This window comes from Solanum tuberosum, unplaced genomic scaffold (assembly GCF_000226075.1).
Source record: "Solanum tuberosum cultivar DM 1-3 516 R44 unplaced genomic scaffold, SolTub_3.0 scf00161, whole genome shotgun sequence".
In the NCBI taxonomy this organism is placed as follows: Eukaryota; Viridiplantae; Streptophyta; class Magnoliopsida; order Solanales; family Solanaceae; genus Solanum; species Solanum tuberosum.
Genome location: NW_006239086.1, coordinates 136,697 through 151,153, shown reverse-complemented (window position 1 = coordinate 151,153; position 14,457 = coordinate 136,697). Strand labels below are relative to the sequence as shown.

At 32.6% G+C, this 14,457-nt stretch overlaps 1 long non-coding RNA gene across 1 annotated transcript; it reads left to right on the top strand.

Moving 5' to 3' along the window:
- The first annotated feature begins 2,852 nt into the window (after positions 1-2,852).
- LOC102584858 (uncharacterized) lies at positions 2,853-11,103 on the top strand. The gene is made up of 3 exons (XR_367724.2): positions 2,853-3,108; positions 8,849-8,985; positions 9,821-11,103. It is a non-coding gene; the product is annotated as an uncharacterized lncRNA (long non-coding RNA).
- The last annotated feature ends 3,354 nt before the right edge of the window (positions 11,104-14,457 follow it).

Sequence of the window (14,457 nt, the reverse complement as noted above, 5' to 3'; positions counted from 1 at the left end):
TATACTTTGATGCCCTCTAATTGATCTTTACCTCTGCCTCCTCCTTATTCTATATTCCTTTTTCTAATAATTATTTCTATGGACTATTTATAGATATAGTAAATTTTAAATAAAATAATTGAGTCCAAAGCAAATTAGGAATCTAAAATCGAAACCAAAAGGAATTGGAATTCCTCCCGTGCGTAAAACACTGTAGCCGCCATGTTGGGTTGATGTTGCCGTTATTGGCTGCCACGTGGCAGCAGCAGCAGTAATCTTCAATTTCGCTATTGCTTCACCTTTTCCTTATACATTATTATATTAAATTTATTTCATTAAGCTGCTTGCTTGATTTCCTTATTCAATCTTTCATCTTTAATTCGTTTTAGCTCCAAACTTCTTCAATTTTATGTCAATTTACTCCTACAAATAAAATACACTATTTAGCACAATACCATAAAATTAAATGACTCAAAAAAGAATAAATATAAATAATAAATGTAAGACAAATAATGATTAAAATATATATTTTTGGCCTCACATCAGAAAAAATCATAAAGAGATAAAAGAGATACTAAAACCAAACTAATACAGTATGGTAACATAAGTTATATGCATAAGTTGGCGCAGTATCATCAGAATCTATTTAGGGGAATTTTCAATTTCATTGCTTACAAGCTATGAAAAAACTCCAAAATAAACCCAGAAAAACTCCAAACTAAACCCACAAGAGCCTAGAAAATTGATTCCGATGGATAACCCATATATGAAGGGAGGAAGTTCAAAAGAATTCTTACTAATAAAGAAAACCCAACTAAAATAAAGAAACCCACAAAGTTAATTCTGATGGTAAATGATCAAATTAATTACTGCATGTGAAAAACCACAACAAAAATCTGAATGCAGTTTTCTGACAATCCAAAATAGAACAGGAAAGCATAATCACCCAATCCAATTCGAGTATAAATAATTGCAAATCCCTAAACTCCAAGCTAAACCCACAAGAGAAAAAAAGTTCTATGGCATCTTTAATTCGTGATGCAAAACTTATAGTATGGGATCAAGCCAAGAAAGAAAAGGAAGTTTATGGAAGTAAGCAAGCATTATGTTTCAGACAGAGCAACTAAGAGTAATGCGGCACATGGTTCAGCCAAGTTCACGAAATTTTTGATGCCTCAAGCAACATGCACTGGTGGATGGAAAACCAATTCTAGAACAAACCAAGTAAGCCTCCTAGTTCAGCTAGAACTTTGAAGGATAATACTATTACATCCACTAGAGATGCTAGTGGAGCTGAGCACATGGTAGGTGATGCAATTGAGGATGCTAAGCATGAAGCACAACAACCTAATGTGGGCAATTTTGTGTCAAATGCGGAAGAAGGGGATGAAGGTCCCATGAAATTTCGTTCGGAAGCTCTTCCCACCAACATCCCAAAGAAAACCCCCACTAAAATAAAGAAACCCATTAAGTTAATTCCGACGGGAAAAGACCAAATTAATTATTGCATGCAAGAAAACACAACAAAAATCAAGGATAATCGAACATCAATAACAAACCCAAATAGGAAAATAAGCAAATATTCACACACCCACATCAAATTTGGAACTTCAACTTTGACGAAAAGAAAGATGACACAAAAAAAACTCAATTGAAAAATGAAAGAGCCTTACCTGGAGAATGCTGAAGTGAAGAACAGAACTTTGATGTGCAGAGACGGTGGAGTATAAATGAAGAAGATACAGAATAATGTATAAGAGTGATAACACAGGAGAAAGACACGTAGTCACAATAGGGAACTGAAAAGACAAAATTGATGACACAGGAGGAAGACACGTAATTATATAGGGAACTAAAAAGACAAAAATAGCCTTGAGAGCAATGAAGCAGGCATGTTGAATCAAGCCTTTTCTAATATAAGAGTAAATATAACTAGATTAAGGCAGCCCGTGCAAGCACGGGCCCAACAGTTAGATTGGGTCATGAAAGTCTTCTCTTCGATGATTCTATTGTAAGCTCATAACATTATGGTTTGAGAAGAGGTTTAGTTCGTCCTAACACTTGGGTAGGCAAGTAGTATGTGACAAACAAGTTTAGGCATGTCAGGAAGTTAGCATCATGTAGGTGCTATTTTTTCACTTTTCATCAATACCTTTTAGTTTATATTGTGGTGCTCAAGCAGTTCTGTATTGTAAATTAAAGTTTACCTGTTGGTTTGTGCTAGCAAATAAGTGTCAATAAGAACAACATTCATTTACATCATTGTTCCTAAAGGGTTATAATAAGAAGGGGTTCTATTTAAAATCGGTTTAACATAATGGAGAAAAAGGTTAAAGCAATTTGAAATGTAGGTATTATCTGATGCTATTTTAGCACTGATAATATGTGCTTTAATATCACAACATGTTAATCGTGTACCATTACATAAACCTTCATATGGATTCAAAAGCGGAAGGCCAGACTGTAGGAATTGTAACTTGGAGAGGACAACTTTGAAGTCACTTGTTGTTGCTGGAACATTGCATTCTTTTCAGTTGCCATGCTAAGTCTATACAACTCACGTCGTCTAGTATTTCTGTTTAGCACGTTTCTTATCAGGTGTGGAACGTTTGTTTGGTTGTTGAGCATCCATTTATATCCAATTTGTTACTCCTGAATATTAGGCGGCAACAATATTCTACATTAGTAGTGGAATTAGTAAGTAGAAAGATCCATGTGCGTCCAGCCTCGAAGGTAGAGATAAGACTGCGTACACACCGTCCTCTTCAAACCTCACCTATGAGATGATGAGATTACACAGAGTATGTTGTTGTTGTACAAATATCCAATTGTACCAATCCAATTTCATAAAAATACCTAGGGGAGTAGTGAATTTCATAGATTAGGTATAATTGTTATGTACATTAATCTTCTGCATCATCTTTGTAATACTATACATGTGGCTACTACATGGGTCCGACAAAAATACTATACATGTGGCTACATATAACATGTGCGGCACAAAATCGACAAATATACTTACCCTTGACCCTTTGACAGTGATTCCACATTATCTTTGAAACTTAAAACAGGGTACATTCTAAATCAGGAGCAAAACAGAAATATGGATGATTATGGAACACTAAAGAGGTAGGAAGTTTAGTTATTTCTGAATGTTATGTATCCTTACTCCTTCATGTTTGTCATTCCATCGTCTACCAATTCTATATTTCCATTCATTCTGTTGTTTTGTAATATCATAGTTTAAATATTTGCCTTGCAGGTGCTATGTAATACTGATAGGTTGAATGTTGTTATTTTTTCCTTCCAGCAAATACCTTTCATTCAGATTTTTGGTAATATTAGAGTTAAAATGCCCGTTTTGCTAATGTTGTATGATAATGATAAGTTGGGATCTGTTATTCTTTTTCTTTCAGCAAGCATTTCTATATTTTGCCATCACTTCATCAGATGGATGAAATCCTTTTGGTTGTTGCATTGTGTTGAGATATGAAAAGCTAAGTGGTGTGTTAACACGGTTATAGTTAGTTAAGGGTAAACTAGTCATTTCCATTAGTTAGTTATAACAACCTACAGAATATTAGTTAAAAGAAGGTTAATTACTAACAGATAATGTGATGTATAAATAACCCTTCTATCATTGTAATCCATAGTTTTTTGATCAATAATAGAGTCTTCTTCTTCCTTAGATATTTTCTCTCTAAGTTCTAGATTCTTCCTTTACGTTCATGGTATCAGAGCTCTCTTCCCAGTAGCTACTGGTGAAGACGAGTTAGATCTAGAATCAAAGGATCGTTGTAGATCCATCGATTCATTGTTGCTGATTTCCTTCAGCGGCAGATTTCAGTTTGAAATTTGCATTTTTTTGCTTCCGCGAAAAGAGATTCATCAAAGCAGTTCCAGTCAGGTGTTGAATCAGAGTTTGATCAATGGCTCCTGATCATGTAGCAGTGGATCTGGCTCAGAATCTCAATATTGGTCAAAATGTTGGTACATCTGCTCATAACAATGGCAGTTCTTCTTCAAATCAAGGTATCAACTATAATCATCCTCTGTTTTTGAGTCCAACTGATATCAGTGGGATCAACCTGATTTCTTTTCAATTGCTTGGCATTGAAAATTATATGTTGTGGAGTAGATCGATTCAGCTAGCCTTGTTAGGAAGAAACAAGTTAGGGTTGATTGATGAGAGTTGTAGGAGAGAAGTATATAGTGAGGAACTATGGGGACATTGGGAAAGAGTTAATGCTATAGTATTATCCTGGCTAATGAATTCTGTTTCTAAAAGCTTGTTGAGTGGTATTGCTTTTGCTTCAAGTGCTTTAAATGTGTGTAATGACTTGAAGGAAAGATTCGATAGAGTGGATGGATCTAGGACATACAGTTTGCACAAAGATATAGTTTCATTACAATAGGGTACTGCTTCTGTATCTGTGTATTTCACAAGACTTAAGACCTTATGGGATGAGTTTGAGGTGTTGGTACCATCTCCTTGTTGTAATTGTGAAAAATCAAAAGGTTTTGTGGAACATATGAATAGGCAGAAATTATATCAATTCTTAATGGGATTGAATGAATCATATCACCAAGCTAGGAGCCAAATTCTTATGATGAACCCTTTACCATCCATTAATCATGCATATGCTATGATTGTGGGAGATGAGAGTCAAAAAGCAGTAGTTCATACATCCAGTAGTAGTTTGGGACTGAGTGCTATGAATATGGAATCTGTTGCCTTATATTCCAAAGCTGGTAGTAGCTCAGGGGTGAGTCAAAGGTACAAGAAGAACTATCTGCTAGTTTGTGATTTCTGCAAATGTAAAGGACATAGTAAGGAGTTTTGTTACAAAATTGTAGGATATCCACTTGACTTCAAGTCTAAAAGAAAGGGTCAGGGAAGTGAATCTGGACAGTACAGTCAATCTTCAGCAGCTCAGGCTCATTTCTCTTATGGTTCCAACACTAATGTATAGGTTCCTGAGTGGGGAAAGAAAGTTGAAAGTTCTCCTTATCATAGCTTTGGTGGTGAATCTATAGCTGAGAATACTAAAGCTAATATGCAATTAAGTCAAGCTAAGAAAGATGTCAAGCAACTACTTCAGGGGTGCACGTTCACAAAGGATCAGTATGATCACATTCTTAGAATGTTTAAACAGCAAAAACAAGATCAAGCTATACCTGATTGCAGTGCAGTGCAGTGAATACTGCAGGTAAAGCATTCTCTGTCTCTGCAAATAATAAGGTGTGGATTATAGATACGGGTGCTACAAATCATATGGTGTCTAACTTGAAAATGTTGTCCAAGAATTCTGTGACAAAACTTGATACTCCTAAAATTGTTTATCTTCCAAATGGTGATACTACTACAGTGACTCATGTGGGTACTTGAGATTTGTCAGCTAACAGTGTCATTACAAATGTGTTTCACCTGCCAAACTTTCAACATAATTTGTTGTCTGTAAGTAAAATCACAAAGGAATTAGGTTGCTCAGTCACCTTCTTTCCTCATTTTTGTGTTTTCCAGGAACTTTACACTGGAAAGGTGAAGGAGGTTGGTAAAGAGGAAGGAGGATTGTATTTGTTGTTAAGCCAGTTGACACATGGAACTGAAAGTGAAGTGAAGAAGTCTGTTTGGGTTGTTCCTAGAGTGCTCTCCAGTATATAATTGTGGCATCAAAGATTAGGACATGTGTCTTCTGTAGTCCTTGCTAGAATGTTTGATATGAATAAAGACAATATGTGTAAGGTTTCTAAATGCACAGTTTGTCCTTGTGCTAAGCAGACAAGATTACCTTTTCCTTCAAGTAGTATTAAAAGTAATGCTTGTTTTGAGTTGATACATGTTGATGTATGGGGTCCTTATAACACACATACCTTTGATGGTAACAAGTACTTTCTCACAATAGTGGATAATTTTTCAAGAATGACCTGAATTTTTTTACTCAAACTTAAGTCTGATATGCATGTGTCTCTTAAGTTGTTCTTGCAATATGTTAAGACTCAGTTTGGTACGACTGTTAAAATGGTAAGGTCTGACAATGGAACTGAATTTCTTAACTCAGTATGCAATACAATGTTTAAAGATTTGGGAGTTATACATCAGAGATCTTGCCCCTATACCCCTCAGCAAAATGGTGTTGCTGAGAGGAAACATAGGCATATACTTGATGTTACAAGAGCACTCAGGTTTCAGGCTAAAATTACTTTGACATTTTGGGGGCACTGTGTTCTGGCAGTAGTATATCTGATCAATAGATTACCAAGTAGTGTGATAGATCATCAAACTCCTTATGAGAGATTGTATGGGTGCTCACCAGGTCTGTCTCATTTAAGAACAATAGGTTGCTTGTGCTTTGCTAAAAATCTATGTGAACATGATAAACTGATGTCCAGGTCAAGATCAGCTGTTCATATGTGATATTCAGATGTTCAGAAGGGGTATGTACTATTTGATATAACCAACAGGTCCTTCTTTGTCAGTCGAGATGTTATTTTTAGGGAAGATGTCTTTCCCTTTACCCAGGAGAAGGAGAATAGCCTGAACACTCACACTGTGTTTGAGGACACTGTCCAAGGATCAGGTGTGATGTATGAAGATTTTAATCAGTTCTCTCATATGCCTCTACGGTGTGATGATGAAGTTGTTCTTACAGAAGGTGGTGAAGAAGTTTCAAGTTCTCATATGCCTGAAGTAGAACAGGTACAAGATGGAAGTGCTCAGGTTATTGATACCACTGTGTGTGACTCAACACAGGATGCTGTCCAAGCACCTACCCGAAGGTCCACTAGAACTACACATACTCCTACATGGATGCAAGATTTTGTCTCCTTGAATATCAGTGAGGATGTGCAATATCCACTGTGCAACTACATGAGCTATGCTCACTTGTCTCCTTCTTATAAATGTTATATTGCTGCTACTTCAACTGTCCAAGAACCTGTGTCCTATGCAGAAGCTATTAAAGACAAAAGGTGGGTAGAGGCCATGCAAACTGAGATACATGCTCTGGAGACCAATAACACTTGGGTTCTCACTGACTTGCCAATAGGAAAGAAACCTATAGGCTGTAGGTGGATATACAAAGTAAAGTACAAATCTACTGGTGAAATAGAGAGATTCAAAGCAAGGTTGGTTGCTAAGGGCTACAGTCAGCAAGAAGGGATAGACTATCATGAGACTTTTTCCCCTGTTGTTAAGATGGTCACTGTGAGAACCATAGTGGCTCTGGCTGCCTTTAGACAAAGGCACATTCATCAGATGGATGTCTTTAATGCCTTTTTACATGGTGATTTAGAAGATGAAATTTACATGCAGTTACCTCAGGGTTTTGTCACTCAAGGGGAGAAGGTGTGCAGACTGACAAAGTCTCTTTATGGACTCAAACAGGCTCCAAGACAATGGAACCATAAGCTAACAGAAGCTCTCATCAAACTCAGGTTTAAACAAAGTCCACATGACTACTCTTTGTTCATTAATAGATCAGAGGAAAAGGATTGTGATTGTACTAGTGTATGTGGATGATATGTTAATAACTGGCAGCAGTCTGAAGATGATTGAAGAGACAAAGAAAGCATTACAACAAGCATTTAAGATGAAGGATCTAGGGGAATTGAATTCATCAGGTCAGTTGATGGCATACTTATGCATAAGAGGAAATATGCCCTGGAACTTATAACTAAAGTTGATCTGTCAGCAGCAAGGCTGCTGGAACTCCCATTGACATTAATGTCAAACTAACATCTAAGTTGTATGATGATCATATACATAAAGGATAGGAGGAAAATCCCTTGGTAGATGTAACAATGTATCAGAAGTTAATAGGGAAATTATTGTATCTCAACATGACCAGGCCTAATATATCATTCAGCACTCAGACCTTAAGTCAATTCTTGCAGCAACCAAAGAAGTCACATATGGATGCTGCACTAAGAGTGGTGAAATATCTAAAAAGACAACCTGGACAGGGAGTATTATTAGCCAGTTCCTCTGATCAAAAGGTTACTGCATTTTGTGATGCAGACTGGGCATCTTGTCCACTTACCAGGAAGTCTGTAACTGGATACATGATCAAAGTAGGGAGTTCTCTTGTGTCTTGGAAAGCTAAGAAGCAAACCATAGTTTCAAAAAGTTCAGCAGAAGCTGAATACAGAAGTCTTGCGTCTACCGTGTCTGAACTAGTGTGGCTGCTTGGATTATTAAAAGAAGTAGGTGCTGAAATACAATTACCAGTTCAGATATATTGTGATAGTAAAGCAGCAATATAGATTGCTGCAAATCCAGTGTATCACGAGAGGACCAAACACATTGAGATCGATTGTCACTTTATAAGAGAAAGGTTGCAACAGGGGCTAATCAAAGTCAATTACATACCTACCAAAAAACAGCCTGCTGATATAATGACTAAAGGACTATCCAGACTGCAGCATGAACATCTTATATCCAAGCTAGGAATGCTAAACATTTTTGCACTACCTAGCTTGAAGGGGAGTGTTGAGATATGAAAAGCCAAGTGGTGTGTTAACACGGTTATAGTTAGTTAAGGGTAAACTAGTCATTTCCATTAGTTAGTTATAACAACCTACAAAATATTAGTTAAAAGAAGGTTAGTTACTAACAGATAATGTGATGTATAAATAGCCCTTCTATCATTGTAATCCATAGTTTTTTGATCAATAATAGAGTCTTCTTCTTCCTTAGATATTTTCTCTCTAAGTTCTAGATTCTTCCTTTACGTTCACATTGTGCTGATTTTGTACTTTAGAAGTATTAGAATGTTAGAGATTCAACATTTACTCTCTATAGCTTATTGAAATGTGAAATAGTTACACGTGTTCAGTTTTGCTCCCATTGATTTTCTTCTAAAAAAAGGAAAACTACATATCGAGGGAGAGAAGACGGATGACTCATGGGCTTAACTTCATCTACATCTACAAATTGGGACAAGCTTGAAGTCATGAAACAAGCATGGGACGAACTCTGCATCACATAATTGTACACAAAGTTACGTAAGTTGATAGTTGTATTATCAACGATTTAATTTTTCTTAGCTTCTCAAGTAGACACGTGTATTGCACTTTAATTGTAGTCCCATGATTTGTTTCTTCTTGGACACGTGTCTACCTTTTTGTTTCTTCAAGTCTCATTTTTGTTTGCTCTTATTAGTTTTTACGAGGTCATGCCTGATGGTCTCTTCAGTTCTTTGAGATTCAGTAATTAAAAGTAATCACAATTTGGTATGTGGACCTTAGTTTCCTACTCTTTTGAATATAGTTTCTAGCTAAAGATTTCTACATGTATGTTACTAACTGCTTCATTTGCACATGCATTGTATTTATTTGATGAATTTAATCTCTATATAGACAATTAATTAGTGCAGAAGTTAGACTGTCTCACAAAAATCTTAGATATCAAGAATGACTATGCCTTAACATCTTTTTTCTTCACTGTTTACTAATCCTCTCTACAAACCTCCGAGATTCAGGCTATTGTTTGGTAAGAATTGGACGGATTTTTTCTGATCTTGCTTTATTATTATCGCTACTAATTTGGTATATTTTGTATATTTTTTACTTTCTTATTGTTTTTTAATATAATTTCTGGCCAGAATTTCAAGTACATATTTTAGTTATTTTACTTGATCTACATATGCGTTATGTCTCTTTGATTAATTTTTTCATTGTTATTATCTAATAAGTGCATAATTACATCGTCATGTGGCAAAATTTAAGCTATAAAAAATGACTGAAATTTAGAAGTGGATTGTGGACTCGCATTTATTTGATGTTTGTCTCGAGTCATTTTATATGGAGTACTTGATTTTTTTCCCTTCTTTTGCTGCAGCAAGGAAAGTGGTTCATCATGTTGGCTGTTATGTCTTTCACACGCTAAAGGTATGAATGTAATTGAATTTTCGTAGGTTCCTTTCTTTTTTTTTTACTTTCAGTGGATTTCTCCTCGCTACTGTTCTTGCTCTCGAGTTTCAAGGATGTTTGCACTTTTGTTGCTGTGTGTTCAAGCTCTAGATATGTTTTTTCAATCAATCTTGCTCATACCTCCTTTTTCCCCCCTTCATTTTCCTCTCTTTCTCGGTTGCTGCTCAATTACTTTCACACTTCTTAATTTTCCAATTCACTAACATTTGTGGGTAAATATATGAGTATCATTGGAAGGCGATAGCGGCAAAGTAACAGGTGATGGTAGTAATTTCATTTGTTTTCTGTTCCTTTTTTTTTTAGTATTATGTTCAAATTTGGTTAGATTGAAGTTGAACGGATCATATCTTTGATTTTCTTTAATTATTCCTTTGCATGTATGTAATGGTTTTTTTGTGTTGCATTGATCGACTTTGTCTAATGACTTGCATGTATGCTACCATTATTGGAACAAATACTGTGTGATAACTCTACCTCAGTACTATAAAAGTAGCACAAAAGATGAATAAATGAGAAGGAAAAAAAGGATTAAAAGCTGAAGAAAATCAATTGATACATCTAATAAAGTGGGACACTGCCACATTGGAGAAGAAAATTGTAGATTTAGAAATAAATAGAATAAGAGTAAGAAATGGTAGTTTACTCATGAAGTGGTTATGGAGATATATTGTGAAAGAAGAGTCACTTTAGAGAAGGGTGAATATGAAAGTATGGGGTAAAAAAGGTGAATGGTGCATAAATAAGTTTATAGAGCCATATAAAAATAATGTATGGAAAACATATAAGAAGAATGTGGATCTTTTTGAATTAATGTACTCTTTATTTTAGATGATGGAAGAAAAATAGTATTCTGGCATAACAACGGATGAGGTCACCTACTTTTATTTCGAGTTTTTATGGATCTAACTCCTTTGCAATTCAAAGACATTTGATATACTTTTCAATTAGTAATTTTGGATCCTTGCTCGCTTTAATAATTACACCTCGACTAAGCTAAGGTGGCAAAAAACAATCAAGGTCTAGAGACAGAACAACAAGCAGGCTAAACTATGGGAAGGGTTAATTTCAGATTCTCTTAAATGTCAAGCCTTCAGGTACAATTTCACAGACTTTTTTCAGGCTCTTCAAATTTTGGCCCCCTTTTCTTCAAAAAGAAACATAGTGTTCTGTTTGGTGAACTGATAATGATTAGTGAAATTAAGGCTACTTTCATCACATACTTAATTGTTCATCTAGTGTCCAATTAATTGTTCACTGAGAGAAAGATGTATTTCTGATATGCAAATAATTCGACAAATGAGACATTGGTAATCATGGAAGCTCATCATTGAAATGTAAAATTAATTAGTCATTTCTTGAACATCGACAAGAGTCTGTATGTATATATTTATGTTAAATATATTTATATTGTATGTTTGATGGAATTATTTTTATAAAATTAGAACAAAATGGTTTACATTTAAAAAAAATATATTTTCCAACAACATGTTAATATGATTTTAGAAACTTGTATATTTTGAATATGGAATACACGCGCAACGCGCTTGCACATAGACTAGTATTACTTTAGGGAACAAAAAAGTTGAAAGTTAAAATACCAAAACAATCCTATAAAATTGAGTTACTACAAAAATACCATTAATCATATATCATATTAATATATATATTTCATTTTACCCTTGCACTAAATTAAAATATTTAATTAATTAAAATACTAAATAGTAATCATATCATATATAAATACAATATAATAAATGTGCACCTTCCAATTATAAGTTATAGAGTTTGTTTGAGAATTAATTAAGAAGTTAATTTATGATATCATATCAAAAACTTTTCATTTTTCAACCTTGATAAAACTTTTGAGCTTCCTACGTTGATTAATGTATTAATGAATCATTAATCTATAAGTTGGCCACCTTTCGAAAAAATTATAGTCCATCGAAAAAGTTAAAATCCTTTTGAAAAGTCGCAATCATTTGGAAAAGTCACAACTCATTGAAAATGTCATAATCCTTTGGAAAAGTCACAATCATTTGAAAAAATCACAACTTATCGAAAAAGTTACAACCTTTCAATGTGGAAAGATGTCTAATTTTAATACAATATAATATAATTAAAATAAATAAATAATAAAGAAGACATACTAAATTAAGCGTTTTTAATTGGAGGTATTATTTTAATTCAGCATTCAAGTTTGATATATATATATATATAATAACTTTTTTATGCAGTGATATTTAATAAAAATAACAAAAAAAGTTAATAGAAAAAGTAAAATCTAAATCTAAAATGATAAGAACGTGGGAACCTTTCAGATTCTACATTAAACAAACGGTTTTGACCATGTTTTTTGCTTTATCAAATAGGATTATTGTAAATAATTTTTAATTAACAGTTTCAATATATTTACTGCTCCAAACCTTTCTTACTTTTTAAACTCTTCAGAATTATCACACCAATTAGGGAATTTGACCGCGCTTCGCGCAGTTATGATGAAATATATATGTAAATTTATTTTCAAAAATAATTATGATACAAAAAATAAAAAATCAATTATAGAAATAATAAAAATGATAAAATCACAATACCAATATTTTTATGGAATTAGAGCTTAAGTGAATTACATTTTTATTAATGTTTTTCAAAAATAAAAGACTAATTTATTAAGAAAAAAATTCATATATTATGATGTTAATACATAAAATTCGGATAAACATATTTAAGGACTTGATTTTTTTTTCTTATTTTTGTCAAATGATAAATTTACTATCCAATGAATCTTCCTTTAAATCGGAAAAATAAATGATGAAACTAAAAATAGGAGGAAATAGAGATAAATATTTCTATTTCATTTCTTCTTTGATATTTAATCCTTTCTTTCTCCTTATTTTTTCTCTTATTATCATCGTCTAAATAATTATTATTCTCTATTTTTCATTATCATCTAAATAAACCTCTATTGCTAATTTTTCGTATATATCTTATATTATTATGGTGATTCATTAGAAGTAGAAGAAATGAACAAATTTAAATGGTTCTTCACCATAAGAAATACCTAAGACTTGCGTATTTCAATACTTAATATGCATTTAAGAAATGAACAAATTTAAATGGTTCTTCACCATAAGAAATACCTAATAATTCCGTATTTCAATACTTAATATGCAGTTTTTGAGCTATGAGTAATAAAATTTAAACGTCTATTAGCGTAGTTAGTTGTGTTCTGACAAAGTTACAAATAACTAATTTGAGCCTAAATGAAAATGTAATTTAGTAAAATTAAAATTTTTATAAGAACCTAAATTTTAAAAAATATATAGAGAGAGAACATATGAAAAAGTAAGTAAAAAGAGAAAAATAACAACACAATTTTATCAAGTCCTTAATCACAAAAACAAAGGTGATAAAAAATCATATAATGAATGCAATTATTTTTGAGCTTTGATTAGGCACCCCTTCTATTCATATCCAAGGGCATTTTCATGGAGTCAAACTGAAGTATAAATCTGATACTATAACAATAATATAGAATATCATTATTTTCAAATATGGAATAAAAATAATAATCTTGAGTAGGAATCTAATAGGAAAAAAATGAATTTATATAGACAAAATTGAAGAAAATTAATATCATAAGGTATCTTAAATTTTGAAATTAAATAGTTGGGGATTATGAATATAAAAATTTAAAGAAAAAGAGTTAATAATATTAATTAAAGTAAAAGTTCAATTAGGTATAAGTTATGGAGATAAGAATTTTAAAATAAAAGTAAGGAAAAAATAAAATAATAGAAGACAAAAAAAACTACATGAACTATTCAACATTTGTTGGGTGTTTAAGTTTTATTAGGAAAACAAGCAAATCAACTTCTTCTCTTTTTGTACTACTTCATTGTGTTTAACAAAAGTGAAAGAGGAAAAAAAATACAATAAAAAAAGAAGACAAATATCTTGAAATATTAAAGTAGTAAATTTTGAGACTTTTAATTTTTTGTAACAAAGAATAATAATGAGTGTAAATAATTTTTCAGACATTTAAGTATAACAATAAATAGAGGAGTAGTAATTGATATATTTATTTTTTGTACAATAATAAGTAAATAGAAAAATATGAAAATTTGTGGAAAAAAGATAAATAGAATCTTTGGCCAAAGAGAGGTGCAACTTCATTTCTCTATGAGATTTTTAAGTACAACAATATGTAATAGCTATAAGAAATGTATAATAGATAATATACTTGGCAAAATTTTAGAATATTGAAATAAAAATAATATATTAATGAATCTTTAAAATATTGAAAGCATTCGACCTTTATACTAATATGATCGATCTCTTGATGAATCTTTCAACATAATTAAACTTCCTTCTTCATTTTGATGATCTTGTACTAAATTAATGTGAACATCTCTTTATAATGAATCTTTGAAGAATATATCTTTGTTCTTCATCAAAGTGAAGAACATATCATGTCACTATCTTTTCTATGATTTCATATGGAAAAGATGAAGAATAATTTTTATTATTTTTAAAAGAGAAACAAAA